Source organism: Somniosus microcephalus, unplaced genomic scaffold (assembly GCF_052327205.1).
Source record: "Somniosus microcephalus isolate GS21.2 unplaced genomic scaffold, FLI_Smic_1.0 unresolved_chr3, whole genome shotgun sequence".
In the NCBI taxonomy this organism is placed as follows: Eukaryota; Metazoa; Chordata; class Chondrichthyes; order Squaliformes; family Somniosidae; genus Somniosus; species Somniosus microcephalus.
This window is the reverse complement of record NW_028225181.1, coordinates 65844798-65861657: the sequence shown is the minus strand read 5'-3', so window position 1 is coordinate 65861657 and position 16860 is coordinate 65844798. Positions and strand designations below refer to the sequence as shown.

The window sequence follows — 16860 nt, the reverse complement described above, 5'->3', positions numbered from 1 at the left end:
GGGAGTGCAGCAGTATATTGCAGAATTGGGAGGAGGCATTATATGGTACCATTGTGGAGCGGAGCAGTGCACTGTTGAATATTGAGGTGGCATAAATGGGATAATTGGGGTGGGCAGCAGTACATTGTGGAATTGGGAGACTGAAAATAGTACAATTGGGAAGGGCAGCAGTTCATTGTGGAATTGGGAGACTGAAAATAGTACAATTGGGAAGGGCAGCAGTACATTGTGGAATTGGGAGACTCTGAAAATAGTACAATTGGGAAGGGCAGCAGTACATTGTGGAATTGGGAGACTCTGAAAATAGTACAATTGGGGAGGGCAGCAGTACATTGTGGAATTGGGAGACTGAAAATAGTACAATTGGGGAGGGCAGCAGTTCATTGTGGAATTGGGAGACTGAAAATAGTACAATTGGGGAGGGCAGTAGTACATTGTGGAATTGGGAGACTCTGAAAATAGTACAATTGGGGAGGGCAGCAGTACATTGTGGAATTGGGAGACTGAAAATAGTACAATTGGGGAGGGCAGCAGTTCATTGTGGAATTGGGAGACTCTGAAAATAGTACAATTGCGGAGGGCAGCAGTACATTGTGGAATTGGGAGACTCTGAAAATAGTACAATTGGGGAGGGCAGCAGTACATTGTGGAATTGGGAGACTGAAAATAGTACAATTGGGGAGGGCAGCAGTACATTGTGGAATTGGGAGACTGAAAATAGTACAATTGGGGAGGGCAGCAGTACATTGTGGAATTGGGAGACTGAAAATAGAACAATTGGGGAGGGCAGCAGTACATTGTGGAATTGGGAGACTGAAAATAGTACAATTGGGGAGGGCAGCAGTACATTGTGGAATTGGGAGACTGAAAATAGTACAATTGGGGAGGGCAGCAGTACATTGTGGAATTGGGAGACTGAAAATAGTACAATTGGGGAGGGCAGCAGTTCATTGTGGAATTGGGAGACTGAAAATAGTACAATTGGGGAGGGCAGCAGTACATTGTGGAATTGGGAGACTGAAAATAGTACAATTGGGGAGGGCAGCAGTTCATTGTGGAATTGGGAGACTGAAAATAGTACAATTGGGGAGGGCAGCAGTACATTGTGGAATTGGGAGACTGAAAATAGTACAATTGGGGAGGGCAGCAGTACATTGTGGAATTGGGAGACTGAAAATAGTACAATTGGGGAGGGCAGCAGTACATTGTGGAATTGGGAGACTGAAAATAGTACAATTGGGGAGGGCAGCAGTACATTGTGGAATTGGGAGACGGAAAATAGTACAATTGGGGAGGGCAGCAGTACATTGTGGAATTGGGAGACTCTGAAAATAGTACAATTGGGGAGGGCAGCAGTACATTGTGGAATTGGGAGACTCTGAAAATAGTACAATTGGGGAGGGCAGCAGTACATTGTGGAATTGGGAGACTCTGAAAATAGTACAATTGGGGAGGGCAGCAGTACATTGTGGAATTGGGAGACTGAAAATAGTACAATTGGGGAGGGCAGCAGTACATTGTGGAATTGGGAGACTGAAAATAGTACAATTGGGGAGGGCAGCAGTACATTGTGGAATTGGGAGACGGAAAATAGTACAATTGGGGAGGGCAGCAGTACATTGTGGAATTGGGAGACTCTGAAAATAGTACAATTGGGGAGGGCAGCAGTACATTGTGGAATTGGGTGGTGGCAGCAATAAATGGTACAAATGGGGAGGGCGATTTGCTCTGCACCTCCCTGCCCTTTCCCTGCCTATTGAGTGTTTGACAGGACAGTGTGGAGGCAGCTTTACTCTGTATCTAACCCGTGCTGAACCTGCCCTGGGAGTATTTGATGGGACAGTGTGGAGGGAGATTTACTCTGTATCTTACCCGTGCAGTAACTAACCTGGGCGTTTTTGATGGGGACAGTGTAGAGAAGACTTTTCTCTGTGTCTAACCCCTGTTGTACCTACTCTTGGAGGGTTTATTCTCCAGTGCAGAGGGAACTTTACTCTGTATCTAATAGTGCTGTACCTGACCTAGGAGTGTCTGATGTATCACCGTGTGCATTTGATTCTAAATGAGCACTGGGAGATTTAATACAGAGTCCGAGTCACTCTACACAAGAACTCAGAAGACACAAATAATGCAGCTCTCATATTTATTTTTAAACGCTGGTGCCTTTTTTCAAATCTGCCTTTTCCCACATCCCCGTCCCTCCTGCACATTCGCATTCATTCAGTGTCCTGTATTTCTCACTCTCGGTCAATCTCTCCATGCTTATCTACCTCTCTTCCATTCTCTCTGTCTATGTTACCGTTCTCCCCATCCCTCCCTCTTTGTCTCTCTCTCATTTCTTTGTCTGTCTCTTCCCTTCTCCCTTTGTCTCTGTTTCCCACTCATAATTTCTCGTAGACTGCCTCTCCCTCACCCTTCCCCCGTTTCTACCTCTCACTCTCACTTTTGCTCATGCTCCCTATATCTCCCCTTGTCTGTCTGTCTCACTCACTCTATTCTCACCTTACTTTTCCCTCTCTTTCATCCTATCTCATTATCCCTCAATTTCTGTGTGTCTCTCACTCCTCCGCTGTCACTGTCTTTCACTCTTCCATTGTCTCTCTCTATCTCACTCTTTGCCCCCGTCTGGGAAAGAACGGCGCAAGTTTATCTCAGTATCAATTGCTGTGGATACAATAAACAGTGGATAATAAATAGAGTGAGTGAGAAAGAGCGACCTGGTGAATGAGGAAGTGAAAGAGAGTGAGACATGGACAGAGAGAGTGAGACAGAGAGAGAGAGAGAGAGACAGAGAAAGAGAGAGAGAGAGAGAGAGAGAGAGACCTAGACAGAGACAGAGACAGACAGTGACAGAGAGACAGACAAAGACAACGAGAGGCAGAGAGACAGAGAGAGAGACAAGGAGAGAGAGAGATTGACAGAGTGAGAGTCAGAGAGAGAGATTGAGAGAGAGAAAGAAAGAGAGAGACAGAGAGAGACACAGAGAGAGAGGGAGAGACCAAGATTACTCTGCTACCGCCTCAGCTTAATAATTTAATTCACAGGTTCACCCAGATTGCAATGGCCGTGCCTCATTCCAGGATTTTCATCACCAGGGCCGCCTTCATTACACTGCTCTACCCTCAGCCCAGGAATTTCAATGTCAGTCTGGCCTATATTGCAATGTTCCCATCTCAGTCCAGTTTCCTTCCGAGAGCTGAATAGATTAAACTGGTCGTGCTTCAGTCCAGGAATTTGATTGGCAGTGCCTACTAGGTTACAGCGCACCCGCCCCAAACCAGAAATTTCGCTTTCAGGGCAGCCAGGATTATACAGCTCTCGCCTAAAAACCAGCAATTTTATTCTCAGGGCTGCTAACACTGTTTAAACTGCTGCCACCACAGTACAGGAAACACTTTCCCATGGCAGCCTTGTTTACACCGCTCCCGCCTCAGGTCAGGAATGTTATTCCCAGGGCCGTGTATTTTGCAACGTTTCCGCCTGAGTCATGTTTTTTACACAGAGTGGCATATATTACACTGTTCCTACCTCAGACCAGGAATTTCTTTCGCTGGCCTACCTAGATTACGCACCTCCTGCATGACCCCAAGAATTGTATCCCAGGGCCTCCTACTTTAGACTGCTCCCACCTCAATCCAGGAATTTAATTGGCAGGGCCACCCATCTTCTCCCATCTCAGTCCCGTTTCCACTGGTCCACAATTGGCCTGAACCCCGCACCGGACACGACAAACACCGTCACACAACCAACTGAATTCAGGCCGTTCACTCACTCGTCTGCACATCTGCTGCCTCTCACTTATTCAGATATGCACCACTTTTACATTTTTCTTTCTTCCATTTCTTGCAATCTATCGACCGTGCTCCCCCATTGCTGTCACTCTCGCACCCACCATCTCTCCGTCGTTTCCCCGTTCGCCCTTCCAAACTTGCCTGTTGAACAGCACCTCCCATTCACTCGTGTGCTGCAATCCGATTAATTTAACACGAGTATCTTTTTTTCATTCTAACCTATCCAGACAGCGAAAGTTACATTAAGACATGGTTAAGAGAAGATGCATTCTGCAAAAGAAAAGTGTGGGGGAGGGGATCTGGACCCTGACTTCAGGATGAGAGTCAGATGTGTTTTTCATAGCATTAGTCTGAGGAAGATGTGATTAGGAGGGCACATTATTCCTATTGTTCACTCCTCTTAGAATTATGCAACATTTCAGGCTCAATGCGTCAGGTTTTTTATCACACTTTATGCTTTACTTACAGCAACTTCCTTCTTGCAATAAACACAAGAACCTGCAACACAACTTTCAAAACACTTTATTCGCACCAACAGAAGCTGCAAATGCTGCAAAGTTGCAGCAGCCTTGGCCTTCCCCTTTCTCTCAACGCATTCCTGCAGCGCCGCGTCGCCAGCACCAGATGATGCTCTTGGCCTTTACACTACAGGGAATACCTCCACACAAAACGGAACACCGTTACACAACACGGAGTACCTTTACACAACAGGAAACACATTACTCAATAGCGGACATCTTTACAAAGCACACAAAACCTCTAAAAAAACAGGGAGAATCTGTACACAACAGCGACCATCTTTACACAAGAGGGAACAATTTTATACAACAGGGAACATTTTTACACTACAGGGAATTTGTTTACAAAGCAGAACGCACCTTCATGCATGTCTCTCTCTTCATCTCAGTCTCCGTTTCCCTGTCTGTCTACCTCCCTCTCTGTTTCTCTCGCAGTCTCGGTTTTCCCTCAGTCTCTGCTTCGTGTTATTCGGTCTGTCTGTCTGTCTGTCTCTCTCTCTTTGGTTTCCGCAGTGTCTTTCTCTGTCCCTCCCTTTGTATGGCCATAAAGACCCTTTCCGGTTTTTTCTGTGTCCTTTTGTGTCCGTCCCATTGTCGGTGGTGTAATACTGAGTGTCCTTGTGACATTGTGCAGCCAAGTGAGCCTGCAAACACGGGTGCTGCGGGGTCCGGGTCTCTGGGTGGTTTGAGGGCCATGCTATAGTTTTCAACACAGCCTGGATGCTGACATTCGTCTCGCTAACACACAGGCCTGTGAGGCATCGGAACCTAAGCACCAGCCGGGATCCCCCACCAACCGAAAGCAGAGTGGCGCAGCGGAAGCGTGCTGGGCCCATAACCCAGAGGTCGATGGATCGAAACCATCCTCTGCTAGTCGCATTCTTATTTACACCAGCAATAAAATCCTCTATTGCTAGCAACAATCAAACGCACTTATTTTTATCACACTTTACTTACACCAACTTCCTGCTTGCAATACACAACAGGGATAAATTATGAATGAAATTTACAATGGTTGTGTTCCAGCAAACGTCTATTTATTAGAGTTGCCCTGTGAACACGTAGCTTCTTCTGATCTACTGGGTTGCATCAGAAGTGAGTTTGCCGTCCACGAATTTAATTTCCTTTTGTTTCCCCTGGTATTTACAAGACCATGCCACATTTCAATCACCAGGTACTAGTTTCAGATTGCGTAACGGCTGGATGTGGTAGCGTGGCCGAGCGGTCTAAGGCGCTGGATTTAGGCTCCAGTCTCTTCGGGGGCGTGGGTTCGAATCCCACCGCTGCCAGATATTGCGACATTCCTAAATTTCGTCGCTTCACCAACAGCAGTAAACCGGGCAGGCATGCTGGTTTTGTGTCACCTTTTCCTTCAGTTGCTACATACAGGCAGATCCGATTCGCAGAATTTCCACTGGTCCACAATTGGCCTGAACCCCGCACCGAACAGGACAAACACCGTCACCGAACCAACTGAATTCAGGCTGTTCACTCACTCGCCTGCACACCTGCTGCCTCTCACTTATTCAGATATGCACCACTTTTACATTTTTCTTTCTTCCATTTCTTGCAATCTATCGACCGTGCTCCCCCATTGCTGTCTCTCTCGCACCCACCATCTCTCCGTCGTTTCCCCGTTCGCCCTTCCAAACTTGCCGGTTGAACAGCACCTCCCATTCACTCGTGTGCTGCAATCCGATTAATTTAACACGAGTATCTTTTTTTCATTCTAACCTATCCAGACAGCGAAAGTTACATTAAGACATGGTTAAGAGAAGATGCATTCTGCAAAAGAAAAGTGTGGGGGAGGGGATCTGGACCCTGACTTCAGGATGAGAGTCAGATGTGTTTTTCGTAGCATTAGTCTGAGGAAGATGTGATTAGGAGGGCACTTTATTCCTATTGTTCTCTCCTCTTAGAATTATGCAAAATTTCAGGCTCAATGCGTCAGGTTTTTTTATCACACTTTATGCTTTACTTACTGCAACTTCCTTCTTGCAATAAACACAAGAACCTGCAACACAACTTTCAAAATACTTTATTCGCACCAACAGAAGCTGCAAATGCTGCAAAGTTGCAGCAGCCTTGGCCTTCCCCTTTCTCTCAACGCATTCCTGCAGCGCCGCGTCGCCAGCACCAGATGATGCTCTTGGCCTTTACACTACAGGGAATACCTCCACACAAAACGGAACACCGTTACACAACACGGAGTACCTTTACACAACAGGAAACACATTACTCAATAGCGGACATCTTTACAAAGCACAGAAAACCTCTAAAAAAACAGGGAGAATCTGTACACAACAGCGACCATCTTTACACAAGTGGGAACAATTTTATATAACAGGGAACATTTTTACACAACAGGGAATTTGTTTACACAGCAGAACGCACCTTCATGCATGTCTCTCTCTTCATCTCAGTCTCCGTTTCCCTGTCTGTCTACCTCCCTCTCTGTTTCTCTCGCAGTCTCGGTTTTCCCTCAGTCTCTGTCTCTGCTTTGTGTTATTCGGTCTGTCTGTCTGTCTCTCTCTCTCTCTTTGGTTTCCGCAGTGTCTTTCTCTGTCCCTCCCTTTGTATGGCCAGAAAGACCCTCTCCGGTTTTTTCTGTGTCCTTTTGTGTCCGTCCCATTGTCGGTGGTGTAATACTGAGTGTCCTTGTGACATTGTGCAGCCAAGTGAGCCTGCAAACACGGGTGCTGCGGGGTCCGGGTCTCTGGGTGGTTTGAGGGCCATGCTATAGTTTTCAACACAGCCTGGATGCTGACATTCGTCTCGCTAACACACAGGCCTGTGAGGCATCGGAACCTAAGCACCAGCCGGGATCCCCCACCAGCCGAAAGCAGAGTGGCGCAGCGGAAGCGTGCTGGGCCCATAACCCAGAGGTCGATGGATCGAAACCATCCTCTGCTAGTCGCATTCTTATTTACACCAGCAATAAAATCCTCCATTGCTAGCAACAATCAAACGCACTTCTTTTTATCACACTTTACTTACACCAACTTCCTGCTTGCAATACACAACAGGGATAAATTATGAATGAAATTTACAAAGGTTGTGTTCCAGCAAACGTCTATTTATTAGAGTTGCCCTGTGAACACGTAGCTTCTTCTGATCTACTGGTTTGCATCAGAAGTGAGTTTGCCGTCCACGAATTTAATTTCCTTTTGTTTCCCCTGGTATTTACAAGACCATGCCACATTTCAATCACCAGGTACTAGTTTCAGATTGCGTAACGGCTGGATGTGGTAGCGTGGCCGAGCGGTCTAAGGCGCTGGATTTAGGCTCCAGTCTCTTCGGGGGCGTGGGTTCGAATCCCACCGCTGCCAGATATTGCGACATTTCTAAATTTCGTCGCTTCACCAACAGCAGTAAACCGGGCAGGCATGCCGGTTTTGTGTCACCTTTTCCTTCAGTTGCTACATACAGGCAGATCCGATTCGCAGAATTTCCACTGGTCCACAATTGGCTTGAACCCCGCACCGAACAGTACAAACACCGTTCACTCACTCGTCTGCACACCTGCTGCCTCTCACTTATTCAGATATGCACCACTTTTACATTTTTCTTTCTTCCATTTCTTGCAATCTATCGACCGTGCTCCCCCATTGCTGTCACTCTCGCACCCACCATCTCTCCGTCGTTTCCCCGTTCGCCCTTCCAAACTTGCCGGTTGAACAGCACCTCCCATTCACTCGTGTGCTGCAATCCGATTAATTTAACACGAGTATCTTTTTTTCATTCTAACCTATCCAGACAGCGAAAGTTACATTAAGACATGGTTAAGAGAAGACGCATTCTGCAAAAGAAAAGTGTGGGGGAGGGGATCTGGACCCTGACTTCAGGATGAGAGTCAGATGTGTTTTTCATAGCATTAGTCTGAGGAAGATGTGATTAGGAGGGCACATTATTCCTATTGTTCTCTCCTCTTAGAATTATGCAAAATTTCAGGCTCAATGCGTCAGATTTTTTATCACACTTTATGCTTTACTTACAGCAACTTCCTTCTTGCAATAAACACAAGAACCTGCAACACAACTTTCAAAACACTTTATTCGCACCAACAGAAGCTGCAAATGCTGCAAAGTTGCAGCAGCCTTGGCCTTCCCCTTTCTCTCAACGCATTCCTGCAGCGCCGCGTCGCCAGCACCAGATGATGCTCTTGGCCTTTACACTACAGGGAATACCTCCACACAAAACGGAACACCGTTACACAACACGGAGTACCTTTACACAACAGGAAACACATTACTCAATAGCGGACATCTTTACAAAGCACACAAAACCTCTAAAAAAACAGGGAGAATCTGTACACAACAGCGACCATCTTTACACAAGAGGGAACAATTTTATATAACAGGGAACATTTTTACACTACAGGGAATTTGTTTACACAGCAGAACGCACCTTCATGCATGTCTCTCTCTTCATCTCAGTCTCCGTTTCCCTGTCTGTCTACCTCCCTCTCTGTTTCTCTCGCAGTCTCGGTTTTCCCTCAGTCTCTGTCTCTGCTTCGTGTTATTCGGCCTGTCTGTCTGTCTCTCTCTCACTCTTTGGTTTCCGCAGTGTCTTTCTCTGTCCCTCCCTTTGTATGGCCAGAAAGACCCTTTCCGGTTTTTTCTGTGTCCTTTTGTGTCCGTCCCATTGTCGGTGGTGTAATACTGAGTGTCCTTGTGACATTGTGCAGCCAAGTGAGCCTGCAAACACGGGTGCTGCGGGGTCCGGGTCTCTGGGTGGTTTGAGGGCCATGCTATAGTTTTCAACACAGCCTGGATGCTGACATTCGTCTCGCTAACACACAGGCCTGTGAGGCATCGGAACCTAAGCACCAGCCGGGATCCCCCACCAGCCGAAAGCAGAGTGGCGCAGCGGAAGCGTGCTGGGCCCATAACCCAGAGGTCGATGGATCGAAACCATCCTCTGCTAGTCGCATTCTTATTTACACCAGCAATAAAATCCTCCATTGCTAGCAACAATCAAACGCACTTCTTTTTATCACACTTTACTTACACCAACTTCCTGCTTGCAATACACAACAGGGATAAATTATGAATGAAATTTACAAAGGTTGTGTTCCAGCAAACGTCTATTTATTAGAGTTGCCCTGTGAACACGTAGCTTCTTCTGATCTACTGGGTTGCATCAGAAGTGAGTTTGCCGTCCACGAATTTAATTTCCTTTTGTTTCCCCTGGTATTTACAAGACCATGCCACATTTCAATCACCAGGTACTAGTTTCAGATTGCGTAACGGCTGGATGTGGTAGCGTGGCCGAGCGGTCTAAGGCGCTGGATTTAGGCTCCAGTCTCTTCGGGGGCGTGGGTTCGAATCCCACCGCTGCCAGATATTGCGACATTCCTAAATTTCGTCGCTTCACCAACAGCAGTAAACCGGGCAGGCATGCCGGTTTTGTGTCACCTTTTCCTTCAGTTGCTACATACAGGCAGATCCGATTCGCAGAATTTCCACTGGTCCACAATTGGCTTGAACCCCGCACCGAACAGTACAAACACCGTTCACTCACTCGTCTGCACACCTGCTGCCTCTCACTTATTCAGATATGCACCACTTTTACATTTTTCTTTCTTCCATTTCTTGCAATCTATCGACCGTGCTCCCCCATTGCTGTCACTCTCGCACCCACCATCTCTCCGTCGTTTCCCCGTTCGCCCTTCCAAACTTGCCGGTTGAACAGCACCTCCCATTCACTCGTGTGCTGCAATCCGATTAATTTAACACGAGTATCTTTTTTTCATTCTAACCTATCCAGACAGCGAAAGTTACATTAAGACATGGTTAAGAGAAGATGCATTCTGCAAAAGAAAAGTGTGGGGGAGGGGATCTGGACCCTGACTTCAGGATGAGAGTCAGATGTGTTTTTCATAGCATTAGTCTGAGGAAGATGTGATTAGGAGGGCACATTATTCCTATTGTTCTCTCCTCTTAGAATTATGCAAAATTTCAGGCTCAATGCGTCAGATTTTTTATCACACTTTATGCTTTACTTACAGCAACTTCCTTCTTGCAATAAACACAAGAACCTGCAACACAACTTTCAAAACACTTTATTCGCACCAACAGAAGCTGCAAATGCTGCAAAGTTGCAGCAGCCTTGGCCTTCCCCTTTCTCTCAACGCATTCCTGCAGCGCCGCGTCGCCAGCACCAGATGATGCTCTTGGCCTTTACACTACAGGGAATACCTCCACACAAAACGGAACACCGTTACACAACACGGAGTACCTTTACACAACAGGAAACACATTACTCAATAGCGGACATCTTTACAAAGCACAGAAAACCTCTAAAAAAACAGGGAGAATCTGTACACAACAGCGACCATCTTTACACAAGTGGGAACAATTTTATATAACAGGGAACATTTTTACACAACAGGGAATTTGTTTACACAGCAGAACGCACCTTCATGCATGTCTCTCTCTTCATCTCAGTCTCCGTTTCCCTGTCTGTCTACCTCCCTCTCTGTTTCTCTCGCAGTCTCGGTTTTCCCTCAGTCTCTGTCTCTGCTTTGTGTTATTCGGTCTGTCTGTCTGTCTGTCTCTCTCTCTTTGGTTTCCGCAGTGTCTTTCTCTGTCCCTCCCTTTGTATGGACAGAAAGACCCTTGCCGGTTTCTTCTGTGTCCTTTTGTGTCCGTCCCATTGTCGGTGGTGTAATACTGAGTGTCCTTGTGACATTGTGCAGCCAAGTGAGCCTGCAAACACGGGTGCTGCGGGGTCCGGGTCTCTGGGTGGTTTGAGGGCCATGCTATAGTTTTCAACACAGCCTGGATGCTGACATTCGTCTCGCTAACACACAGGCCTGTGAAGCATCGGAACCTAAGCACCAGCCGGGATCCCCCACCAGCCGAAAGCAGAGTGGCGCAGCGGAAGCGTGCTGGGCCCATAACCCAGAGGTCGATGGATCGAAACCATCCTCTGCTAGTCGCATTCTTATTTACACCAGCAATAAAATCCTCCATTGCTAGCAACAATCAAACGCACTTATTTTTATCACACTTTACTTACACCAACTTCCTGCTTGCAATACACAACAGGGATAAATTATGAATGAAATTTACAATGGTTGTGTTCCAGCAAACGTCTATTTATTAGAGTTGCCCTGTGAACACGTAGCTTCTTCTGATCTACTGGTTTGCATCAGAAGTGAGTTTGCCGTCCACGAATTTAATTTCCTTTTGTTTCCCCTGGTATTTACAAGACCATGCCACATTTCAATCACCAGGTACTAGTTTCAGATTGCGTAACGGCTGGATGTGGTAGCGTGGCCGAGCGGTCTAAGGCGCTGGATTTAGGCTCCAGTCTCTTCGGGGGCGTGGGTTCGAATACCACCGCTGCCAGATATTGCGACATTTCTAAATTTCGTCGCTTCACCAACAGCAGTAAACCGGGCAGGCATGCCGGTTTTGTGTCACCTTTTCCTTCAGTTGCTACATACAGGCAGATCCGATTCGCAGAATTTCCACTGGTCCACAATTGGCTTGAACCCCGCACCGAACAGTACAAACACCGTTCACTCACTCGTCTGCACACCTGCTGCCTCTCACTTATTCAGATATGCACCACTTTTACATTTTTCTTTCTTCCATTTCTTGCAATCTATCGACCGTGCTCCCCCATTGCTGTCACTCTCGCACCCACCATCTCTCCGTCGTTTCCCCGTTCGCCCTTCCAAACTTGCCGGTTGAACAGCACCTCCCATTCACTCGTGTGCTGCAATCCGATTAATTTAACACGAGTATCTTTTTTTCATTCTAACCTATCCAGACAGCGAAAGTTACATTAAGACATGGTTAAGAGAAGATGCATTCTGCAAAAGAAAAGTGTGGGGGAGGGGATCTGGACCCTGACTTCAGGATGAGAGTCAGATGTGTTTTTCATAGCATTAGTCTGAGGAAGATGTGATTAGGAGGGCACATTATTCCTATTGTTCTCTCCTCTTAGAATTATGCAAAATTTCAGGCTCAATGCGTCAGATTTTTTATCACACTTTATGCTTTACTTACAGCAACTTCCTTCTTGCAATAAACACAAGAACCTGCAACACAACTTTCAAAACACTTTATTCGCACCAACAGAAGCTGCAAATGCTGCAATGTTGCAGCAGCCTTGGCCTTCCCCTTTCTCTCAACGCATTCCTGCAGCGCCGCGTCGCCAGCACCAGATGATGCTCTTGGCCTTTACACTACAGGGAATACCTCCACACAAAACGGAACACCGTTACACAACACGGAGTACCTTTACACAACAGGAAACACATTACTCAATAGCGGACATCTTTACAAAGCACACAAAACCTCTAAAAAAACAGGGAGAATCTGTACACAACAGCGACCATCTTTACACAAGAGGGAACAATTTTATATAACAGGGAACATTTTTACACTACAGGGAATTTGTTTACACAGCAGAACGCACCTTCATGCATGTCTCTCTCTTCATCTCAGTCTCCGTTTCCCTGTCTGTCTACCTCCCTCTCTGTTTCTCTCGCAGTCTCGGTTTTCCCTCAGTCTCTGTCTCTGCTTCGTGTTATTCGGTCTGTCTGTCTGTCTCTCTCTCTCTCTTTGGTTTCCGCAGTGTCTTTCTCTGTCCCTCCCTTTGTATGGCCAGAAAGACCCTCTCCGGTTTTTTCTGTGTCCTTTTGTGTCCGTCCCATTGTCGGTGGTGTAATACTGAGTGTCCTTGTGACATTGTGCAGCCAAGTGAGCCTGCAAACACGGGTGCTGCGGGGTCCGGGTCTCTGGGTGGTTTGAGGGCCATGCTATAGTTTTCAACACAGCCTGGATGCTGACATTCGTCTCGCTAACACACAGGCCTGTGAGGCATCGGAACCTAAGCACCAGCCGGGATCCCCCACCAGCCGAAAGCAGAGTGGCGCAGCGGAAGCGTGCTGGGCCCATAACCCAGAGGTCGATGGATCGAAACCATCCTCTGCTAGTCGCATTCTTATTTACACCAGCAATAAAATCCTCCATTGCTAGCAACAATCAAACGCACTTCTTTTTATCACACTTTACTTACACCAACTTCCTGCTTGCAATACACAACAGGGATAAATTATGAATGAAATTTACAAAGGTTGTGTTCCAGCAAACGTCTATTTATTAGAGTTGCCCTGTGAACACGTAGCTTCTTCTGATCTACTGGTTTGCATCAGAAGTGAGTTTGCCGTCCACGAATTTAATTTCCTTTTGTTTCCCCTGGTATTTACAAGACCATGCCACATTTCAATCACCAGGTACTAGTTTCAGATTGCGTAACGGCTGGATGTGGTAGCGTGGCCGAGCGGTCTAAGGCGCTGGATTTAGGCTCCAGTCTCTTCGGGGGCGTGGGTTCGAATCCCACCGCTGCCAGATATTGCGACATTTCTAAATTTCGTCGCTTCACCAACAGCAGTAAACCGGGCAGGCATGCCGGTTTTGTGTCACCTTTTCCTTCAGTTGCTACATACAGGCAGATCCGATTCGCAGAATTTCCACTGGTCCACAATTGGCTTGAACCCCGCACCGAACAGTACAAACACCGTTCACTCACTCGTCTGCACACCTGCTGCCTCTCACTTATTCAGATATGCACCACTTTTACATTTTTCTTTCTTCCATTTCTTGCAATCTATCGACCGTGCTCCCCCATTGCTGTCACTCTCGCACCCACCATCTCTCCGTCGTTTCCCCGTTCGCCCTTCCAAACTTGCCGGTTGAACAGCACCTCCCATTCACTCGTGTGCTGCAATCCGATTAATTTAACACGAGTATCTTTTTTTCATTCTAACCTATCCAGACAGCGAAAGTTACATTAAGACATGGTTAAGAGAAGATGCATTCTGCAAAAGAAAAGTGTGGGGGAGGGGATCTGGACCCTGACTTCAGGATGAGAGTCAGATGTGTTTTTCATAGCATTAGTCTGAGGAAGATGTGATTAGGAGGGCACATTATTCCTATTGTTCTCTCCTCTTAGAATTATGCAAAATTTCAGGCTCAATGCGTCAGATTTTTTATCACACTTTATGCTTTACTTACAGCAACTTCCTTCTTGCAATAAACACAAGAACCTGCAACACAACTTTCAAAACACTTTATTCGCACCAACAGAAGCTGCAAATGCTGCAATGTTGCAGCAGCCTTGGCCTTCCCCTTTCTCTCAACGCATTCCTGCAGCGCCGCGTCGCCAGCACCAGATGATGCTCTTGGCCTTTACACTACAGGGAATACCTCCACACAAAACGGAACACCGTTACACAACACGGAGTACCTTTACACAACAGGAAACACATTACTCAATAGCGGACATCTTTACAAAGCACACAAAACCTCTAAAAAAACAGGGAGAATCTGTACACAACAGCGACCATCTTTACACAAGAGGGAACAATTTTATATAACAGGGAACATTTTTACACTACAGGGAATTTGTTTACACAGCAGAACGCACCTTCATGCATGTCTCTCTCTTCATCTCAGTCTCCGTTTCCCTGTCTGTCTACCTCCCTCTCTGTTTCTCTCGCAGTCTCGGTTTTCCCTCAGTCTCTGTCTCTGCTTCGTGTTATTCGGTCTGTCTGTCTGTCTCTCTCTCTCTCTTTGGTTTCCGCAGTGTCTTTCTCTGTCCCTCCCTTTGTATGGCCAGAAAGACCCTCTCCGGTTTTTTCTGTGTCCTTTTGTGTCCGTCCCATTGTCGGTGGTGTAATACTGAGTGTCCTTGTGACATTGTGCAGCCAAGTGAGCCTGCAAACACGGGTGCTGCGGGGTCCGGGTCTCTGGGTGGTTTGAGGGCCATGCTATAGTTTTCAACACAGCCTGGATGCTGACATTCGTCTCGCTAACACACAGGCCTGTGAGGCATCGGAACCTAAGCACCAGCCGGGATCCCCCACCAGCCGAAAGCAGAGTGGCGCAGCGGAAGCGTGCTGGGCCCATAACCCAGAGGTCGATGGATCGAAACCATCCTCTGCTAGTCGCATTCTTATTTACACCAGCAATAAAATCCTCCATTGCTAGCAACAATCAAACGCACTTCTTTTTATCACACTTTACTTACACCAACTTCCTGCTTGCAATACACAACAGGGATAAATTATGAATGAAATTTACAAAGGTTGTGTTCCAGCAAACGTCTATTTATTAGAGTTGCCCTGTGAACACGTAGCTTCTTCTGATCTACTGGGTTGCATCAGAAGTGAGTTTGCCGTCCACGAATTTAATTTCCTTTTGTTTCCCCTGGTATTTACAAGACCATGCCACATTTCAATCACCAGGTACTAGTTTCAGATTGCGTAACGGCTGGATGTGGTAGCGTGGCCGAGCGGTCTAAGGCGCTGGATTTAGGCTCCAGTCTCTTCGGGGGCGTGGGTTCGAATCCCACCGCTGCCAGATATTGCGACATTCCTAAATTTCGTCGCTTCACCAACAGCAGTAAACCGGGCAGGCATGCCGGTTTTGTGTCACCTTTTCCTTCAGTTGCTACATACAGGCAGATCCGATTCGCAGAATTTCCACTGGTCCACAATTGGCTTGAACCCCGCACCGAACAGTACAAACACCGTTCACTCACTCGTCTGCACACCTGCTGCCTCTCACTTATTCAGATATGCACCACTTTTACATTTTTCTTTCTTCCATTTCTTGCAATCTATCGACCGTGCTCCCCCATTGCTGTCACTCTCGCACCCACCATCTCTCCGTCGTTTCCCCGTTCGCCCTTCCAAACTTGCCGGTTGAACAGCACCTCCCATTCACTCGTGTGCTGCAATCCGATTAATTTAACACGAGTATCTTTTTTTCATTCTAACCTATCCAGACAGCGAAAGTTACATTAAGACATGGTTAAGAGAAGATGCATTCTGCAAAAGAAAAGTGTGGGGGAGGGGATCTGGACCCTGACTTCAGGATGAGAGTCAGATGTGTTTTTCATAGCATTAGTCTGAGGAAGATGTGATTAGGAGGGCACATTATTCCTATTGTTCTCTCCTCTTAGAATTATGCAAAATTTCAGGCTCAATGCGTCAGATTTTTTATCACACTTTATGCTTTACTTACAGCAACTTCCTTCTTGCAATAAACACAAGAACCTGCAACACAACTTTCAAAACACTTTATTCGCACCAACAGAAGCTGCAAATGCTGCAAAGTTGCAGCAGCCTTGGCCTTCCCCTTTCTCTCAACGCATTCCTGCAGCGCCGCGTCGCCAGCACCAGATGATGCTCTTGGCCTTTACACTACAGGGAATACCTCCACACAAAACGGAACACCGTTACACAACACGGAGTACCTTTACACAACAGGAAACACATTACTCAATAGCGGACATCTTTACAAAGCACACAAAACCTCTAAAAAAACAGGGAGAATCTGTACACAACAGCGACCATCTTTACACAAGAGGGAACAATTTTATATAACAGGGAACATTTTTACACTACAGGGAATTTGTTTACACAGCAGAACGCACCTTCATGCATGTCTCTCTCTTCATCTCAGTCTCCGTTTCCCTGTCTGTCTACCTCCCTCTCTGTTTCTCTCGCAGTCTCGGTTTTCCCTCAG

The 16860-nt window shown here is 46.7% G+C and overlaps 6 non-coding genes across 6 annotated transcripts; all 6 read left to right on the top strand.

Annotated features, from left to right (window-relative positions):
- Window positions 1-5516: 5516 nt before the first annotated feature.
- Window positions 5517-5598, top strand: trnal-uag (transfer RNA leucine (anticodon UAG)). The gene has a single exon. It is a non-coding gene; the product is annotated as a tRNA-Leu (tRNA).
- A 1958-nt stretch (window positions 5599-7556) lies between these two features.
- Window positions 7557-7638, top strand: trnal-uag (transfer RNA leucine (anticodon UAG)). Its single transcript has one exon. It is a non-coding gene; the product is annotated as a tRNA-Leu (tRNA).
- Window positions 7639-9569: 1931 nt separating this feature from the next.
- trnal-uag (transfer RNA leucine (anticodon UAG)) lies at window positions 9570-9651 on the top strand. The gene has a single exon. It is a non-coding gene; the product is annotated as a tRNA-Leu (tRNA).
- A 1931-nt stretch (window positions 9652-11582) lies between these two features.
- Window positions 11583-11664, top strand: trnal-uag (transfer RNA leucine (anticodon UAG)). Its single transcript has one exon. It is a non-coding gene; the product is annotated as a tRNA-Leu (tRNA).
- A 1931-nt stretch (window positions 11665-13595) lies between these two features.
- Window positions 13596-13677, top strand: trnal-uag (transfer RNA leucine (anticodon UAG)). The gene has a single exon. It is a non-coding gene; the product is annotated as a tRNA-Leu (tRNA).
- A 1931-nt stretch (window positions 13678-15608) lies between these two features.
- trnal-uag (transfer RNA leucine (anticodon UAG)) lies at window positions 15609-15690 on the top strand. The gene has a single exon. It is a non-coding gene; the product is annotated as a tRNA-Leu (tRNA).
- Window positions 15691-16860: the final 1170 nt, after the last annotated feature.